Source organism: Pangasianodon hypophthalmus, chromosome 18, assembly GCF_027358585.1.
Source record: "Pangasianodon hypophthalmus isolate fPanHyp1 chromosome 18, fPanHyp1.pri, whole genome shotgun sequence".
NCBI lineage: Eukaryota > Metazoa > Chordata > Actinopteri > Siluriformes > Pangasiidae > Pangasianodon > Pangasianodon hypophthalmus.
In genome coordinates, this window is record NC_069727.1 from 1,087,067 (window position 1) to 1,108,337 (window position 21,271).

The window sequence follows — 21,271 nt, forward strand, 5'->3', positions numbered from 1 at the left end:
CAAAGCGATGGATTTTTCTGCTTGGCCATGTTTGCTGAAAACTTTCATGTTACAGAATTATAGGATTTCCTACATCATGAAGGATGCAAGCTCTCAAATTTCTCCAAAATACGGAGCTTAGAGAGAGAGCTGGCTGAGAGTAGGATGGTCTTTTATGCTAATGCAGCCTAAACATGACGCCCAACGAGGGGTCGCTGGACTCGTGAGTTGCTTTAGCGCCTCTGACTGGAAAGCTGGAAAGGTTTCTGAACATTTTTACATGTTCTATTCTGATACCAACACACACACACACACACACACAGAAACTACTGAAGAGGAATAATGGCCGCCTCCATTTTGTGGCCTTCATCCTTGGCTCTTATGTGCTGTGCATTTGTGTGTGTGTGTGTGTGTGTGTGTGTGTGTGTGAGCGAGAGAGAGAGCGAGAGAGAGAGAGCTCACAGAGACAATAGGAGAACGTGAGTGCTGCGATGAGTCAGCTTAACCTCGTTAAATTGCGCAGTAACAAACACTCCACATGCAGCGACTGTCAGTACACTGTCCTTCTCCTGTGTGTGTGTGTGTGTGTTTGTGTGTTTCAGCATCTGACGTGTGCCTCGCTTTAGCGCTGAGACCTATGCATGTTCACTTCCCATGTAAGAAAGTGTATGTCGACACAATTTAGCATCTAAACTCTTACAGTCCTGCAAAACATTTGAGCTTTAGTGTGTCTTAGTGTGTTACAGTGTATTAGTGTGTGCTACAGTGTATATTAGTGTGTGTGACTGTTTATTATTTTGTATTACAGTGTATTAGTGTGTGTTACAGTGTGAAGTGAAGTATGTAACCAACAAAATTAGCGTATGATTAACCATCACTAGCAACACGATGCCCAAGTTGCTACCATGGAGACCTCTGACCCCGCTGGAATTACATGCCTTCCAACACATATACACACATGTGAATGTTCACATAAATACACACAATAACACATACACACACGTTTGACATCGGAGAGCACTGGTGACTTGTGGCCCACTTACAACTGGCCTTCCAGTCTTAATTACAGCCCCATTTTGTGTACACACACACACACACACACACACATACCCCAAGCTCCACATCACTCCAAGTGTTCATCACACACTTGCTGTAAGGAAACTCAGGAATGGTTACTTGTGTTGTTTTATGTAACATCTCATTAGTCTCATTTTCTAACATATAAGAGAGAAAGAGAGAGAGAGAGAGAGAGAATTAGGAGACAAAAGGGGAAAAAGAGAAAACAGTCTCCACTGTCTTCTCATCCCAATTATTCTGTATTTCCCACTGTCTTTTATTCCTCATTGTCCTCTAGTCCCCACAGAGCTCTTCTCCCTATTATTCTCAAGTCTCCACTGTCCTCTAGTCCCCACTGGCCTCTAGTCCCCACTGGCCTCAAGTCTCCACTGTCCTCTAGCCCCCACTGGCCTCTAGTTTCCACTGGCCTCTAGTCCCCACTGGCCTCAAGTCTCCACTGTCCTCTAGTCCCCACTGGCCTCTAGTCCCCACTGGCCTCAAGTCTCCACTGTCCTCTAGTCCCCACTGGCCTCTAGCCCCCACTGGCCTCTAGTTTCCACTGGCCTCAAGTCTCCACTGTCCTCTAGTCCCCACTGGCCTCTAGTCCCCACTGGCCTCTAGTTTCCACTGGCATCTAGTCGCCACTGTTCTCAAGTTTCCATTGGCTTCTAGTCTCCACTGTCCTCTAGTCTCCATTGTCCTCTAGTCTCCATTGTCCTCTAGTCCCCACAGAGCTCTTCCTCCTATTATTCTCTAGTCTCCACTGGCCTCTAGTCTCCACTGGCCTCTAGTCTCCATTGTCCTCTAGTCTCTATTGTCCTCTAGTCTCCACTGGCCTCAAGTCTCAACTGTCCTCAAGTCTCCACTGGCCTCTAGTCTCCATTCTCCCTTAGTTCCATCATTCTCTAGTTTCCACAGTTCACTAATTCCTACTGTCCTCTAAGCCTCACTGTCCACTTTTCCCCAATGTTCTTTAATTGCCCTGTCCTCTAGTCTTTACAATATTTTAGTCCTCATTGTCCTCTATTCCCCACTATGTCCCAAAGTACTCTAGTTTCCACTGTCCTCTAATCCCCACTGTCATCTTCGATCCTCATTTTCCACTAATTCCCACTTTTCTTGAACCCCCACTGTCCTCTAGTCCCTACACTTCTCCTTCCCCCACTGTCTTCTAGTCCCCACAGTCATCTAGTCCTCACTGTTCTCTAGTCCGCACTTTTCTCTAGTCCAGCTTATTCTCTACTCCCCACTTTTCTCCAGTACCCACTGTCCTCTATTCTCCATCTTTCTCTAGTTCTCATTGTTCAGTTTCCCACTGTTTCATAATCTCCAGTTTCCTTATTTCCTGTTCTCTTGTTCCAGTTGTTCCCTAGTTTCCTTATTTTTAAATTTCCTTATTTTTCACTGTGCAGGACTTTCCATTGTCCCATATTTTTTAAAAATACTGTCCACCTTCCCTGATCCCCTAGTTCCCAGTATCCCTCAATAACTACAGGATGTCCCAAAAGTCTCCATAAATAGGGTACTATGTTTGCCAGCTGAATTTTTTAATAAGTTTGGCAACAGTGTTGTGTGTGATGTGCTCGCCATGTTTCCTGTTAAAGCTCATCGCAACCTTCCCGATCCAGCCGTGAGAATGATTTCAATACCTCCTTCTTTTTATCAAGGGCATTCTTAAAGGCTATCTGAAAAATATATATAATATAAATGAAGTATGAAAAATTTTGGAAGACATTTTGCTAAATAGTGTTCATTTCCCCTGTGTATGGAGACTTTTGGGACACCCTGTATTAAACTGTGGTACTACTGAAAAACCAGTTTAATCCACTATTTATTATGACTAAATGTGGTTGGGATGGAGCCCATGACTTTCTGTGATTGGTCAGTGCTTTTTTTGGTGCTCTTGGCCCATTTTGCCTCTGCTGTTCACATTTATTTAACAGAACAGAACTGAATAGAAATAATCACACAATAAACCCTGATGACTGATTCATGATGAAAATTTTTTACATCTTTGAATGACAAGCTGCACTTTAACAAGATTGAGCAATCACACCTTTAGAACCCTGACATTTCAAATCTCAATTTTTATCCTTTCATTTTCACTTGTCTTTCACTTCTGAGTCTTTTCTGTCTCTTGCTGTGAATATGCGCTTTCTTCCTCTCTCTTTGAGGTTTTGCATTGTGGTAGAGCTACCGGCGTAGGCAGATGCGTGAGAATAAGATTTGGCTCCATTCCAAACCCAAGACTTCATGTCTAGTTAGTGTTCTAATTAGAAGGTCAGCCATTTTAGAAAACAAATGCTAAGAACATGCAGAATCTTGATGAAGTCGTTGATGGTGTTCATACAGAATTACTGTTATTACCCATAAAGCACATGAGCATATGTCAGGCTTATAAATGTAAGATTCAGATGAGTGTGTTCAAAAATAAAGTGTGTAGCTCCCTGATCTGGAACATAGAACTAGGGATCAGATATATTTAGTGTTCCTGTGTCTTCTGTCAGGATTTCACTGAGTGAAAGTACAGCGCTAATCTCATATGCTAATTAACCAATTAGTAAAGTTATGTCTTTTTCCTTTCTACTTTACATTTTGTGATGCAGTAGCTCTAACCATGTGATCTTTTAAGTTTAACAAATCTAACTTATTAGAGTTAATACTAATAATGAAACTTGCCAGCCTTGAGACACAGCTTTTATTTTACCTCAGTCATAAAGTCTCAACAAAGACATCAAAGTGGTCGGTGATTTGCATTTCTGAGTGGAGGTTTAAGTTTGAGCTTTACACATCGAGCCAATTAAAAGCACAAAACGACTCTCGCCCGCGCAACATCACAGAAACCTTTCGTCTCAAAAGGAGCCTCATTCATCGTCTCCATCTGTTCTCCAGCTGAACTGCTCTTCAATATTTTATACTGTCCTTCTGTATGTTTGAATTTGAGGCACTCAGTAATCGGCCTTGATCCAGGTTCAGTTCATCTCATCATGCATAAACACATTCTGTTCATTATTTAACATTATTAGCGAGGTTGTCTCCCTTCACCCAGTGCCACGTCTTTAGATTTAACAGCATTACAACAGCTATAATACAGCCATCAAACACTAATATTCACAATCAAGCACCAATATTCCCCAAACACCAGTATTCTCAATCTAACAGCAACTTCCACCATCGACAAACTCCAACACTCCCCATAAAACACCAACATTCACCATCAAACACCACCTTTCACCAACAAACACCAACACTCCCCATCAAACACCACCTTTCACCAACAAACACCAACACTCCCCATCAAACACCAACCTTCACCAACAAACACTAACCTTTACATCCTGACCCCACACTCCCCATCAAACACCAACATTCACCATCAAACACCAACACTCCCCATCAAACACCACCTTTCACCAACAAACACCAACCTTTACATCCTGACCCCAACACTCCCCATCAAACACCAACATTCACCAACAAACACCAACACTCCCCATCAAACACCACCTTTCACCATCAAACACCACCTTTCACCAACAAACACCAACACTCCCCATCAAACACCAACATTCACCATCAAACACCACCTTTCACCAACAAACACTAACCTTTACATCCTGACCCCAACACTCCCCATCAAACACCACCTTTCACCATCAAACACCAACCTTTACATCCTGACCCCAACTCTCCCCATCAAACACCAACCTTCACATCCTGACCCCAACACTCCCCATCAAACACCACATTTCACCATCAAACACCAACATTCACCATCAAACACCACCTTTCACCAACAAACACCAACCTTTACATCCTGACCCCAACACTCCCCATCAAACACCAACATTCACCAACAAACACCAACCTTTACATCCTGACCCCAACACTCCCCATCAAACACCACCTTTCACCAACAAACACCAACACTCCCCATCAAACACCACCTTTCACCAACAAACACCAACACTCCCCATCAAACACCACCTTTCACCAACAAACACTAACTTTTACATCCTGACCCCAACACTCCCCATCAAACTCCAACATTCATGCAACATAAATATAAAGCCAAATGTTATTTGGTTTTGTAAACGTCAGTAAGAGAACTGCTGAGCCAGATGAACAGTTTGGAGGACAACATTCTACAGATTCCCAAAAATCACAGCTAAACCCAGTAACAATTGGGGCTGCACATTTATTCAAAAATGAATCAAGACATGCGGAAACTAAATACTTTCTTTTCCCTCAATTGCAGATTGTGGAAGAGATTTAGAATGTCAGTTGTTTTATGTTTAACTACTGTGCTGTTTTCTCTCTCTTTTTGGTTTTATAATGCCACGAAGACAATGTGTAATTCAAAAACAGAAAATAAATTATATTTATACTTTTAAAGAACTTCATATCTGTCTGTTCACACACACAGGAAAGAAAAAAACATCTTCTCATGTGACTTTCGTTTTTAAGGATTACAGTACCTGTGTCCTAAACCACATCAGCAAGTGTGTGACATCACTGAAGAACCAGGCGTGGTTAGACTTCCATTTCGTGTTTGCTACTTTAGCTTTATAGCTCCAACGCTAAACCAGACAAACAAACATTGGGCACCAATCACGTCTTGGCTGATCGACTGCAGTTGAGGTCAGGGGAGATAGAGAGAATGAGAAGGAGCCGAAGGTGGACAGCGTGGGTTCCCCTGTGACTCCGAGACAGAGTGTGTTTTCTCCAGAGATTGTGTGTCCTGTGTGTAAACAGGATTACCGAGATGAAGACGAGAGCAGTGTGTTTACTCTTCTTCCTTCTCACAGACTGAAGATGATGAAGAAGTGCAGAGATCTTTCAGTGCTGGAGCAAGAGTGCAAATAAACAGAGACAAAAGAGAGACGTGTTTATAGAGGCAGGAAAGAAAAAAAGACACAGAGAGAACGTGAAACATAGAGACAGCAACTAAGAGAGACAAACAGTGGAAAGAGAAGTGAGAAGAATAAAAGAAACATCTGTCTAACGGAAAGACACACCCATCTCCCCATTCAAAAACAACACCCATCTGTCTCACTCAACAATATCCATCTGTCCCAGTCAGAGACACACCCATCTGTCTAACGGAAAGACACACCCATCTCCCCATTCAAAAACAACACCCATCTGTCTCACTCAACAATATCCATCTGTCCCAGTCAGAGACACACCCATCTGTCTCACTCAGAGACACACCCATCTGTCTCATGCAAAGACATCTCTATCTGTCCCACTCAATGACACTCATTTGTCCTACTCAAAGACATGACTGTCTGTCTCATTCAAAGACACACCTATTTGCCTCATTCAAAGACACACCCATATGTTTTACATCAGTCACGCTCAAAGACACCCAGATCTGTGCCACTCAGACACACCCATATGTCTCACTCAAAGTCACTCCCATTTGTCTCACTCAGACACACCCATCTATCTCACTCAAAGACACACTCATCTGTCTCATACAAAGACACTCCCATTTGTCTCATTCAAGGACACCCATCTGTAAAGACACACCCATCTGTCTCACTCCGGCACACCCATCCTTCTCACTGAAGGACACCCATCTGTAAAGACACACCCATCTGTCTCACTCCGGCACACCCATCCGTCTCACTGAAGGACACCCATCTGTAAAGACACACCCATCTGTCTCACTCCGGCACACCCATCCGTCTCACTGAAGGACACCCATCTGTAAAGACACCCATCTGTCCAGTTGAGTACACATCCATTGGTCCCTGTCTCCAAAAAAACAAGATTGCTGTCCCTCTCAAAAGCCCGGCCTTCTGTCCCTCTTACACATGCCTAACTGTCTCACTCGATACACACCCATCTGTCTCAATAAAATCCATGCCCACCTGTCTCACTCAGGGACGTACCCAACCTGCAGACAGACACTTCCCAAATGGACCCTAATTTAAACCTATTTGTTTTTTGCTCACAAATATTTTATTATTCCATGATGAGGTTTGACATTTGCAAGGAACATTTCCTACGTTCGCAAGAAATTGTCATTTTCTTTGATATTTATAAACGTCTTCAGAGCATGAGATTGTGATGTGATATGATGCGTGTGCTCATGACTTGTGGCTGAAACAGAAAAAGGAATTTAGAGATGGATTGATTCAAAACAATAAACGACAGCTAGCTGTTCTCATTTGTCTTATATTTGTCTCTCAAAAGGCTCAGCAGGCTTCCCTCGGTAAAACACACACACACAAACACTCAGTTTAGAAGCTTATCAGTGTGTGTTCATGAAACTCGCTTTTGCGTCGTGTTGGAGGACACACGGACGGTACCTTTGTCTCTGAGATTAATTGAAGATGCAAAATGAGAGAAATTCAATGAAAAAAAGGATGTGTGATGCAGACAATCTGTCTCTCTTTCTTTCTGGCTGTCTGTCTGACACCTCAGCCGTGCGCTGAGGATAAACGACAGCGAAGACTCTGCGGTATCAGCACACGCTTCACGACGCCCACAGATGATGTGTGCTTTTCAGAGATCAATATTTCATACCAGGATTTCTCCCACAGATAAACAACGGATCTGTTGAAGAGTCTCGCTTTTAAATAATGGATTCGGGAATAATAGGGATCAGCTAAGTATACTTTGACTGTGAATTCTTCACCCTGAGCTTGACTTACAGATCAAACGGTCTCGTTTCATCCCCGTTGTGTTAAACTGAGAGTGGACTCGGAGGACAAAGCCCCAAAAATTAACATTTCACACACTGGCCTTGAAGGGTGTTCGTCAAATGGAACTCGAGTCTCTTTACGGAGGTTCTTCCATGAATCATGGCTGATACTGATAGGTATAAAGGTTGAGCATTAACAATTGGTAGTTTGTGTAAATCCCAGAACACAATGCTGGGTTCTTGATTGAGACCTTCATAGACCTTCAACACTTGAAAATGAACAAAAGGGTTCCTCAAGGGTTCTTTAGATAATTAATGAATGTAGCTTTCTAAAGTGGTTCTTCTTGGCACACTTTTTGAAGAGGAAATCATCTGTTTGTTTTTTTTAACAGATACTTTCTCTGAACTTTAGTAATAAATTGAATTGAGAAGCATTACATAGCAAGAGATGTCATTACCTCATATCAGTCATGGTTTCCCCCTGTGGTTCCAATGGCAGTGAACACCATGTGCTTGTGTTTTGGTTTCTGTTTATGTCTCAACCCTTGTCCTGTCAGTGGATTACTACCTGATTGTGTTCGCCTGTTCTGTGTTAGTCCTGCATTAGGTTCTCTATGTATACCATGTTGTGTCAATTTATCATCATAATGGCACAAACGCCTGATAAGACTAAGTCTGAGCCTTGTTATCTATGTTAGTTCCGATTTTTGGATTCTTGGATTCTCTCAAATAAAAGCACTACTGTTTTTAGGCACTTGTGTCCTGACACATTCTCTACGCACTACACATTACATTGAGTCCACAGAAATAATTGCCCATTTTCAGCCCAAAAAAATACTGTCATGCTTCTTCCTGTCTTAATTCCCTCCAGCCCATGGTGTAGCAGTGTTCTTGTTTAACATGTCAGCCATTTTGAAAAGTTCAAACTAAACTACTCATTAGAGAAAAAACTCTACTTCACAAAAGTGTCTTGTACACAAGGATACAATTCAGGATATAACTAACCACTTCCTTATCACTATCTCAGTGCAAAAGAGAATCATTTTCTGAATGCATGCCAAGATCCCACTTTCTCTTTGCATAAATACTGAGCAAACTCCATCAGAGAAATTTGTTTGACATACCAGCAGACGTTTCTGGGACTCGGCTGTCGGTTTCGCTAATTGTTAAATGGAAGAAAGTCACGCTGTGTTGAAGACAGTAAGAAATCCTTGCATGGCTAATTTTGTTATAATATCAGCGCATACATGACTCTGAGTCGCAGGTCAGCCATATACAAGCCTTCTACTTGTTCTTCTGGCTTCGACATTGAGTCTTGATAAACAGTTATGTTCTATGGTTTGGTAGCAAACTGAATGTTTCCAAAGTGGTCACTCTGTAATTACATTCATCTTCTGAAATGCTAGCTACAAAAATATCACCAAAATTGAAAAAGATGATGCCTTTTTTAGATCCATGAATGCACTGGCTCTAACTTGAACACTTTAAAATTTCTGTTATTATTCAGTTATTCAGCAGGTACTGAAATATGAAATTAATTGTATACATATGAAGGACATATCCAACAGGAATGACCTTCAGTTGTCTGACACGTAGGTGAAAATAAGAGAATAGATAGAATATACTGTATAGATATCAAACAAGATAAAGAATCCAGGCATAATATTAGTTCATATATTAATTAATGTACAGTATGAGTCATATGAATATGATCATTCAGATGAACACTCTGGCCTGTATACTGGTGGTTTCTCATGTCAATCCTTTCCAATCATGTGAAAACCGATGCAATTGATGTGTTTTAGATTTCAATTTTATATGAAGTTTTATCAGCTGTGGAGAACCGATGAAATTGAGACAGTTCTTGTTAACTCTGATTTTTGGATCCTTAAAAAGGACTGAGAAAGAGTATACAGAACTCAGACGACTGAAATGTGGCCAATCTTACAGAACTGCTCTGAAAGACATGAAAAAACAAGGCAAGGGAACAAACTAAAGGAAGGAAATAGAGAATGAAGGATAAGTGCCATGGCTGGTTATGAAAGGAGAACCTGGTGCTGAATCATGTTTGGCCTTCACACACTCACACACACCACCAGCGGAAGCTGATTAGCTGGCAACAGAGACGGGAACCAGTGTCGAATGGCCACCAATTTCACACCGTTTGTTTCAGAAGTCTTGGCTGGTAAACAGCTCAGTGCTCCATTGATAAGCACTCCTAAAGCTCCACATTCTTTGGGATTCGCTTGCATGCCAAAGCAGCTGGACACTCTGGAAGCCAGCCAATCACCACATCAGGAGCTTTAGAGTAACCAGAGCCAGTGTTAAACACAACACACTCTGAATGTACTGATGTCTGGGGACAACAGTGATAAGCCTGATGAATAGAAAACAACTGGACACATTATACACTGCCAACAACGTCCAAAAATCTGAGTCCATTACCACAGGGACTGTTTTTATTTTATTGGATCTGCCACCCTAATTGCCACCCCAAAAACCACTACTCTTCTGTTTATTAAGGGCAGTACCTCCAAAATCCCTGATGGGACCAAATAATTGTAAGTCTTTGACTCATAAATTATAGTTTGTCATATGTACAGTCTCTGTAGACCATAGGTACCTGCCCCAACACCACTGTGACCAATCAGACCACAATTCCCTGCCCTAATGCCATTGTCTACTCAATCCGAACACGGTTTCAGGCCCCAACACAACTGTAATAGATCAGACTGTGGTTCCCACACCAAATACCACTCTAACCAATCAGACCACAATTCCTGCCCCTCATCACAGAGTAACCAATGGGAACCCAGTTTCAGCCACCAGGACTACTGTAATCTGCTTGATATTCCCACCCCAAATACTGTACTACTACTGTAACCAATCAGACCACAGTTCCTGCTCCAAAACCCACTGTAATCTATTGAACCACTGTAACTAATCACACTGTGGTTCCTGCCCACAATGAAACTGTAACCAATTGGACCACAGTATGTTGGTTGTTGTTGTTGGCATCATTCCGTCTTTGAGAGACAATGGTGTAGCTTCCAGTTTGGTGATGTTCTATCTGCACCTTCATGAGTGGCTGAATAATTCAACTATAGAATAACAGTTTCTGCTGCATCTGGTGCAGATGAATGATGACAACGCCTGCTGAGGCTGCTGTTGTTTTTCCTTCCTCCTTGCTCCTTTGCAGCAAGGTTTTTTCTTCTGGCCTCCTCAGCTTTCTGTACTTCTGCTAGCAAGGTACCAAGCAGAGCGGTCATCTGTGCTACTTTACCACGTGTTGACATTTGGCCTTGAGTTGGCCAGTTGGCCATGGCCTCCAGTTGGGCTGGAGCCCTCGGCTAGCTATCTGTATAGTAGGTCCTTGGGAATGTGGCCTTGTTCCATTCTGCTGACATGGCCAAGCCATCGAAGACGCCTTCGCTGAGAGTCGTGAGCAAGCTGTTCATGCCCGTGTGTTCCAGAACCTCTGAACTGGATACTTTGTTCTGCCACTGAATGCACAGAGTATGCCGTAGGCACCTCAGGTGGAAGCTGTTGAGTTTCCTCTCGTGTCTCGTGTATGTGGTCCAAGTCTCGCTGCTGTAGAGAAGCGTACCGAGCACACAGGCCTGGTAGATGAGCAACCACAGTATGACACAGTAACTAATCACACTATAGTTCCTGCCCACAATGAAGCTGTAACCAATCAGACCACACTTTCCGCCCCTCATCGCAGAGTAACCAATGGGAACGCAGTTTCAGCCACCAGGACTACTGTAATCTGCCTGAAATTCCCACCCCAAAAGCCACTGTAACCAACTGGACCACTGTAACTAATCACACTGTAGTTCCTGCCCACAATGAAGCTCTAACCAATCAGACCACAGTTCCTGCCCCACATGACACTGTAAACAGTCATACTGCAGTTCCCTTGCAAATGCACACTGAAACTTCCTACACCAATATCACCAATCAAACCTCTGCTCTAACCAATCAGAGCACAGTCCCTGATTCCAGTGGTACTGTCAGCAATCGACCCAGAATTTCCATCAATAATCTGTGATCAATCAGAATGCAGTTCTTGCCCCTGTCTTAGCCACCTAGCTGTCAACTTAACCTCATTAACTAACAAATTAAAGAGCTATAGCTACGGTGGAGCTACATTCGTTTAGCATTCGTTTATGTCACACAGTGTTACTGTCCAGTGGAACAGCGATCCAGCCATGTTGGCTGCTGTCATGTTGTGGAGTCTAGTATTCTAAAGATTTGTACTAGATATATAGATATTATTCAGCATGTGATATTTGTCTTGGACATGAGCATGACTACATCATAATACCACCAGTCTAGCGCTACGTTATCATCCCTCACGCTCTCAGTTTCAGCGTTATCTGTTGTGGCATTGCAGTTCACAGTCATTTATAAAACGCCAAGCTTTTCATATGCGAGTGAATAAATCGCCTGTCCACATTTTGGTTTTTTTCATTTCCACACCTGTCAGGCGGAAGCAATAGCTTTTAATCTGTGCATCAAAGCGACAGAGGAAAATAAACACTCTCTCACTCTCTCTCCTTCTTCTCTCCTCCAGTCCGCTGCAGTGTTTATCGATAACCCCGATTCACATTCTCATTTTTCATTTTGAGTTTAGGGAGAGAGCGCTGTGGTTATATGGAAGATTTCCAGGCTGTGATAGGAGGTAGTTTAAAAACTCAGGATCACAATGTCTCGAAACAGCGTTGTGTGCTGATCTGAGTCTAATAAAAGTTTATAACCTTTTCTCACTCTCATAACTTTGATATTTCGTGCCATATGAAAGCTGAAACTCTGCATTTAAATGAATTAATACTGTAAATTCAGCTGGCAAAGTAAAAATAAATAGCTCAGGGCACAAAACTTAATACACTCCTAGATTTTTCCTTATGACTTGGACATTTCAACCCCAGTCAGTGCAGTATCCACAGACATTATAATGCGTTATGTAGACATTTATGCATTTAACAATAACTACATAAGAGCATTCATGCATACTTATGTCAGTATTAATTACGCTATATAACAAAATAATAAAAATTATAAAGCATTCTTAATACAGGATTCATAGGAAGTGTTATGATAAATAGAGTTGGCGTAATATTCATGACGAGTTGTATGCGCTATTCCGTCTCAATTACAAAGCTAGTTAGCAAGCCAGCATTGCTCGGAATATGGAGGAAAAAGCTCGTACAGGTTGCCATGGAAACCACTTGTGTTGGTTTTCCTACCAAAGTTGATGTGAGTGAGCGCAGGACGAGTGGAGAGAACAACGATCAGTAAGAGCTTGTCAGAAGTCAGGGGGCGGGGCCAATGTTTAAGGAATAAAACACAACAGGGTGTGCTGCTGTAGGAAAGTAATCAACGACGTGGCGGTGTGCTGTACATGTCCCTGTGAATGAGCTGTTACTATAGAAACAATAACGTATTAGAGCAAGAGCATTAATATAAACCTGCGCTACTGTCAGAGCTGCTGTTATAGAGAATTAATCAACATCTTCTGACCAATCAGAATGCAGAATTCAGCAGCACTGGAGCTGTACATCAGCACATAAAGATATGGATTTAATTATCAATTTCTGACCTCTGTCCTGGATTTAAACAGTTACTACTTAAGTTAGCATGAGATCCAAGAAAACACTCGATATTTTCTTCCTCTCACTAATAGAAAGAGAGATGGAGAGAGATAGAGTGAGACTGATAGACAGACAGATGGAGATTACCGAGCTGATGGGAAAACCAACACAAGGAAATGACACGGGTTCTTCTGGGTGTTTTCTTTTCATGCTTGTGTTTGGAGTTGATGATCGCTTGGGAAATCTTCACTCTGAGCAAAGAAAAGAGAGTTTTTAGAGCCTCAGGACTCAGATTTTATGTGAATTTTTATATTAAAATCTTCCAACTTAAACATCATTGAAGTTCTTGTCAACTCCTGTTCATCAGTAAGCCAATCACACATTAGCTCATGGGCTCTGTCCTAAACCACCAGTGGAACCAGGGAAAGAGTGTAGTCTAGAGAAACAGTGGGAGATAGGGGACAGTAAAAGTTTGGGGATTCATGGAGATGAGGGAAAAGGATGATTGCACACAATGGGAACAGGGGACACTTACACTATATGGCCAAAAGTATGTGCACCCCTGACCATCATACCCATATATGGTCCAAACTGTTGCTACAAACTTGGAACTGAACAACTGTATAGAACGTCTCTGTGTGCTGTAGCTTTACAGGTTCCCTTCACTGGAACTAAGAGACTCAAACCTGTTCCAGCATGACAATGCCCCTGTGCACAAAGCGAGCTCCATGAAGACATGGTGTGTGAAGGTTGGAGTGGAAGAACTCGAGTGTCCTGCACAGAGCCCTGACCTCAACCCCACTGAACACCTTTGGGATGAACTGGAACACCGACTGAACCCCAGACCTCCTCGACATCCCAACATCAGCGCCTGATCTCACTAATGCTCTTGTAGCTGAATGAACACGAATCCCCACAGCCACGCTCCAACATCTAGTGGAAAGACTTCGCAGAGGAGTGGAGCTTATTATAACCGCAAACACAGGGGGATAAATCTGGAATGAAATGTTCAACAAACACATATGAATGTGATGGTCAGGGGGGCACAAACTTTTAGCCTTATAGCATAGCTTGTGTTAAAACCAGGGAAATAGTGGACACTTGGAGAAACCTGGGAACTAGAAGACTTTGGGAGCTACAAGATTAGTGGAAACTTTGGGATTATATTTTATAATAAATTTCTATCTTCCAAAATAATGTTCTGAAATCTTCATTTTACAAATTTAGTGTTATTTTGGAATTTTATTCTATTCAAATTTAGTGTTATTTTGGAATTTTATTCTATTCAAATTTAGTGTTATTTTGGAATTATTTCTTGATTTATATGTTTATGTAGTTTATTATTTTATTTATTATCATTCTGAGCACTTTCATCCTCTACACTTTCATTCTCGACCTTTATTAAGCAATAAAACCTTTTCTTCTTGTCGGGTTTTAAACTCACATACATGAACAATTTCCTAAACTTACCCGAGACATGAGCCATTCATTTCTACTCCATGACTGGTTGGACATATAATCTGCTGGGATTGGTTGGAGTAATGAGGGCGTAAGTGACTCGCTATCTGATTGGCTAGAGCCTGGGTTCATGGATTGAGCTGCACGAGTCGACGTGAAGAATGTTTCAGTAATCCACAAATAAATGCAGATCTTTCCACAAATAAACAAGTGAAGCTGTGCGTTCCGAAAATATTTGTGAACCCAATATTTATTTGTGAATTACAAAATTATTGATTTATTTGTGAATCACTTTCTGTTTATTTGTGGAGCTTGTGTTATTTATTTGCAAATTATGCAACAAAAACCCTCCCATAGAAATGTATTCTGTACCTTGTTCATAGGGTAATTTACTGGGATTTTAATGAGTGCACTTAGTACTCTTCAAATGACTCGATCTAGTGAACACTATCTAGTGAACGTGGTGTGGATTGGGACACAAGGCTGAAGGTGTTTTAACCTCTGCTCTCTGTCTTCCAGATCAGAAGCACAACTTGCCATCGATTGGAGCGAGAGGGAATTCCAGCGGCAGACGCCGTTGAGTTAAAGGTTAGTCTCTGTTCTCTGGCTTCAAAGACACACACACACACAAACACACACACACACACACACACACACACACACACAGATTCATTAGAAATGCCAAAGGCTGGAGAGTTGCCTCAGCCATTCATTGCCCAGCACCTGCACAGCTTTCATCCTCGCTTTGGCTGTCACTCGGTTATGACACACACACACACACACACACACACACACACACACACACACACACACAGCAAACAACATGCACAACCCTACAGAAAATCAATACCTATTCCACTACACAGATATGTATTTATATAATTGTGTTCATTCAGTACATCAGGTCAATTTCTTTCTCTCTCTCTCTCTCTCTCTCTCTCTCTCTCTCACACACACACACACACACACACACACACACACACACACACACACACACACACACCTTTTCTCCTTCCTTTTTCGCATGACCAAACACATACCCTTAATGTGTACACTGTCTCGGGGTGTGAAAGAGGAAAATAAGAAGATTTGCGAGTCCGAGCGTCTCCTCTCTCCTTCATGCATTGAAGAGTTCAACTAATGAAATATTGATTTCGTCTTCCTGCAAAGATACAAACACACCGTGCTGAAATATGACGAGAAGGGGACAGAATAAATTTCAGCTGCCGTGTTCGATGGGAAAAAAATATGGCAAGGACATTTTGTTAAAACGTTCTTTGAATCTTGTATTCATAACACGTTAAACTCTAATTTCACTTTATGAGAAGAAGCTGTAAGCCGCTATGAGCTGAGGATTAGCTCTGATTGTCCAGACGATCCACAGGAAACAGGAGCACAGAGCTAAAACACAGGGAACTGGAAACATACGGCTGCTTTGTAGAAAATTTAAAAGAGGGAATACTGGAAAAATGAAGGATGTTTCCTAGAAATTTAAATAAGGGATCATTGGAACCGGTGAATGTAGGGTGCTGGATTAGGATTGTTTCTTAGAAAATCTCTGAGAGGAAACATACAACCCTGAAAACATAGAGCTCTGGCAACACAGGGCTTTGGGATTGTATGACTTTGGGAACATAGACCCATGGAAACATAGGGCCCTGGAAATATAGAGTTATGGAACCCAGAGAGCTGGGAATGTAGAGTTATGGAGACATAGGGCTCTGGGAATGTAGAGTTATGGAGACATAGGGCTCTGGGAATGTAGAGTTATGGAGACATAGGGCTCTGGGAATGTAGAGTTATGGAAACATAGGGCCCTGGAAATATAGAGTTATGGAACCCAGAGAGCTGGGAATGTAGAGTTATGGAGACATAGGGCTCTGGGAATGTAGAGTTATGGAAACAGGGCACTGGGAATGTAGAGTTATGGAAACAGGGCTCTGGGAATGTAGAGTTATGGAAACATAGGGCCCTGGAAATATAGAGTTATGGAACCCAGAGAGCTGGGAATGTAGAGTTATGGATACATAGGGCTCTGGGAATGTAGAGTTATGGAAACAGGGCACTGGGAATGTAGAGTTATGGAAACAGGGCTCTGGGAATGTAGAGTTATGGAAACATAGGGCCCTGGAAATATAGAGTTATGGAACCCAGAGAGCTGGGAATGTAGAGTTATGGAGACATAGGGCTCTGGGAATGTAGAGTTATGGAAACAGGGCACTGGGAATGTAGAGTTATGGAAACAGGGCTCTGGGAATGTAGAGTTATGGAAACAGGGCACTGGGAATGTAGAGTTATGGAAACAGGGCACTGGTAATGTAGAGCACTGGGAATGTAGAGTTACGGAAACAGGGCACTGGGAATGTAGAGTTATGGAAACAGGGCACTGGGAATGTAGAGTTATGGAAACAGGGCACTGGGAATGTAGAGTTATGGAAATATAGGGCTCTGGGAATGTATAGTTATGGAAACAGGGCACTGGGAATGTAGAACACTGGGAATGTAGAGTTATGGAAACAGGGCACTGGGAATGTAGAACACTGGGAATGTAGAGTTATGGAAACAGGGCACTGGGAATGTAGAGTTATGGAAACAGGGCACTGGGAATGTAGAGTTATGGAAATATAGGGCTCTGGGAATGTAGAGTTATGGAAACAGGGCACTGGGAATGTAGAACACTGGGAATGTAGAGTTATGGAAACAGGGCACTGGGAATGTAGAGTTATGGAAACAGGGCACTGGGAATGTAGAGTTATGGAAACAGGGCACTGGGAATGTAGAGCACTGGGAATGTAGTATTCTGAGAACCTGGTACTGCAGGATTGGTCAGACTTCCTGTAAGAGTGGGCGGGATTGATCAGAATTCCATCAGTACTGGTGGGAGTAAGAATAAGAAAACTGGCCCATGGCCACCTCTACCATGGGATTGTAGGACTTTGGGAATACTGAGCCTGTGGTGGTAGAACCCCCAGGGCCTGGGATGAGAGAATACAGGAACATGGGGATTGAAAAATGCTCTTTTGTTTAGATGACATCTCAATACTGCTGTTTGTGAGGCTCCGAGTGTGTGTGTGTGTGTGTGTGTGTTTGTGCATGTGTGTGTTTTCTTCGGGTGTTTCCCGCAGTGCATTCGGCCATTCAGGCCCCGTTAAAATGCCATTTTTGTGTCGAGCGCGTTGAGACTCGGAGCTCAGACTCTGGAGAAAACAGAGCCAATTTTTCATCATTATTGGATGTGACATATCCAAAACGGCCGAGCGGCGAGCGCCGAGAGAGAGAGAGGGACGGAGGAGAAACTCTCGTCCTGATTCATCCCTCTGAAAAACAGACGCAAAACAAAGCAATTCACCTTTAACAGGGTTAAAGTGAGGAACGGACGCCGCACTCGTCCCTCACTTACTCTCTATTGTACTGAGAGAAAGGAGAAAAGAAAGAGAGAGAGAGAGAGAGAGAATCCTGCCGTCATCTCTCTATATTCAGTGGTTCAGTGTAACTTTATTGTGTTAGTAGTAGAATGTTAGTACGATGTGCTCACTAGCATCACAGTTTAGATAATAACACAGCTAGGGTTTTTAAAATAAGGTTAGCTAGCTAAACTCAGTATGCTAGTTTAAACATGCTAATGACTCCTGACATTAAAGAAACACAAACATGAGCGTTAATCAACATTTCCATAAGAAGCAATACATGACATATGTAAAAGTGAAAGAAAAAAAAGTTTTTCTTTTTATATTTGGCGAAAAAAATAAAGTAACTCACATTTAATATGTATAAATGGAGAAGTTTTATATAGAAAAAAGCATGCATTTTAGATTCTGTACTTGTGAAGTTGCTAGAAAGGACTTTCTGAAGGTGACTAGTGTGTGTGTGTGTGTGTGTGTGTGTGTGTGTGTGTGTGTGTGTGTATGTGTTGAGATTTTCTCAGCATGAGCAGCAAGCTGTACCACAGAATGTACACATTGAAACCTCATATTACAATGACTGAAGTGTGTGTGTGTGTGTGTGTGTGTGTGTGCAAGCAAGAGAAGGAGAAGCTAATTAAGCCCATTAAACGCTCTAATCAGGGTTTTCTGAATCGTAGCCGCTAACAGACGTGTTCCTGCTGATAACTAGCGCTCAGCTGAGTTCGGCTCGGTGATTGACACTCCATCAAAACACACAGTCCTGTTTGTTCTCTCAGCTTTCTGGGCTTTTATTTATTTTCTTATTCCTGCTCTGTCTATCTCTCTACCTGTTCCTTACACTACCGTCTCTGTTAGCTTGTCTGATATCCTGATAATCACTCACAGCTACTTTCCAGAGGTGCTGAAACAGACAAACTGGAGCGCAGCTATATTTTGAAACTTTATCTCTAATTAGTAGAAGATTACAAACATTTCAGTAAGAGCTGACCCGCTAGCTAAATGTTTATCCTCAGACTAAACTAGCAAACTAGCTAGCTAACTTTAGAAAGCCTTTCATTACCGTGTGATTGGCTGAAGTGCTTAGTGCTGGTGTATCTTGTTGCTCGTTTCATGTTTTACTTTTTACTTTGTGGGAATTTGAGACACAGTGTGTACTGATTCTGCAGTGTGTGTGTGTGTGTGTGTGTGTGGAGTGGAACGGGTATTAATAGTCCACAGTGATTATAATGATTAGGAACAGGTGTGTTCAGTATCGATGGTGTTCACGCTGAGCATCACATTATACAGAGTCGATATAGCAACACGTCTAAGTGTGCTACTGAGAAACGCTTTCACTTCAACATGTTGTTCATGCACTACACACTATATTCTTACACTACACACTGCTGTGTGGATACGTCGAGTACAGGAATGAGTGAAGCGCGGGAAAAATCTCAAATCTAACGTCTTTTACAAAAACAGAATTGACAGATCACTGCACAGTACATCACGTCACTAAGTCACCAGAACCACTGATTATTTTACAACCCAAAATGGCCTCCCTAAACTTTTCCATTCCAATCTGTGTTTGTGGTATAGCGCCATTGTTACTTGGTACATTGTTTATTTTTTAAAAAAGTGCATAAACTGTCTGACGTTCCACATACATTTCTTTCCAGTTCTTGCACATCATCCTGGAATTCCTAGTAGTTTCCTCCTAATATAGGGATGTATGAATACTTACTCCAACACTGGATTGACAGCATTTTCTCCAACCCTCGAGATAAAATTTCCACCACAATCTCCTTTGTCTTGCTGGAGTTAATGTGAAGATGGTTGCTCTGACACAAAACTGTTAATCAGGCTCCTGTACTCCTCCTCATTTACCCTCCATAGTGATAGCAGTATCATCTGAGAACTTCTGCATATGACAAGTCTGAGTCATCCCTGAAATCAGAGGTGTAAAAGGAGAAAAGGAAGGGAGGAAGAACAGTCCCCTGTGGAGCGCCCGTAGTGCTCACAGTACTCTCAGACATACAGGTCTGTAGCCGCACGTACTGGAGCCTGCAGGTCAGGTAGTCAGTGATCCAGACACCGGGATGGTGTCCACCTGTGCTGCACACAGCTTCTCCACCAGCAGAGTGGGCTGGATGGTGTGGAAGGCATTCCTGTCATCTCCGGGTGAGAATAAGCTCTGTGAAACAGGTAGATCACACCATCCCCCGCCCCATATGTGAGCGGTGGATAAACTACAGGGGGTCCAGTGCTCTGCCCACGTGTGTCCTCAGGTGACCCAAGACAAGCCTCTGAGGGACTTCATCAGGTGTGATGCCAGTGCTACAGGTCTGTAGTCTTTCAGCTCCCTTGCATTCTTCTTCGTGGGTACCGGAACTGGGCAGGATGTCTTCCAGAGTGACGGGACCTGTTCCAGTTTCAGGCTCAAGTTGTAGATGACACCAAGATGTAGCGATAACACCATTAGATCATTTCAGTTTCCTCCTCACCTGCTCAGGTGTGATGGACAGATTTGAGGGAGAAGGGGAGGAGGGGAGATGCAGAGAGTGCGACGGAGGATGACAAGGTGTGAGGTGAGTTATTGATGGCCCATTATCAAACCTACTGAAGAAGTTATTCAGCTATGAACTTCAGATATTTGAATGTTCAAGTACAAGCACTTACACTAACCCTGGAGAAACTGCATTCACTCCAACCGTCGTGTGCTAGCACTGGAGCATTAGCATAGCAAACTTCTACCACGTACCGCTACAGAGTATAGCACGCAACCCTCACATACTATCACTTTATCCAGCTCTTTAGTACTAGCACTTACACAAACACCTGTCTTTCCTTGTCTTTTTCTTTCTCTCTGTGTCTCTCACTCCTTTTAATCTGATAAAAGCAGAATTATTTTTTCTGCTGTGACGGAATAAGAACAGATTTGAGTGGTGCACTCAGACTTTTCATCGTACTTAAGATTAATTACAGCGGGCCGTTTCTCGTCTCGTGTCCCGTCAGCTCACAACAATTACGCGTAATTAATGGACTGCGCGTCGTATAGACTCCACTTTTCCTCTTTTCTTTTTTGACTGGAGGTCATTGTGAAGGAGAACTTATTGACTAAAGGAAGGAAAAATGGATGGACA

General features: G+C 42.5%; 1 protein-coding gene across 4 annotated transcripts in view; it reads left to right on the forward strand.

The window, feature by feature from the left end:
• Positions 1–21,271, forward strand: part of syt1a (synaptotagmin Ia) — a 232,393-nt gene that overhangs the window by 99,284 nt on the left and 111,838 nt on the right. For all 4 annotated transcript variants that reach the window (XM_053241616.1, XM_034313332.2, XM_053241617.1 and 1 more), the window contains exon 3: positions 15,265–15,333. The gene's annotated coding sequence lies outside the window, so the exon portion shown is untranslated. The remainder of the gene's footprint in view (positions 1–15,264; positions 15,334–21,271) is intronic.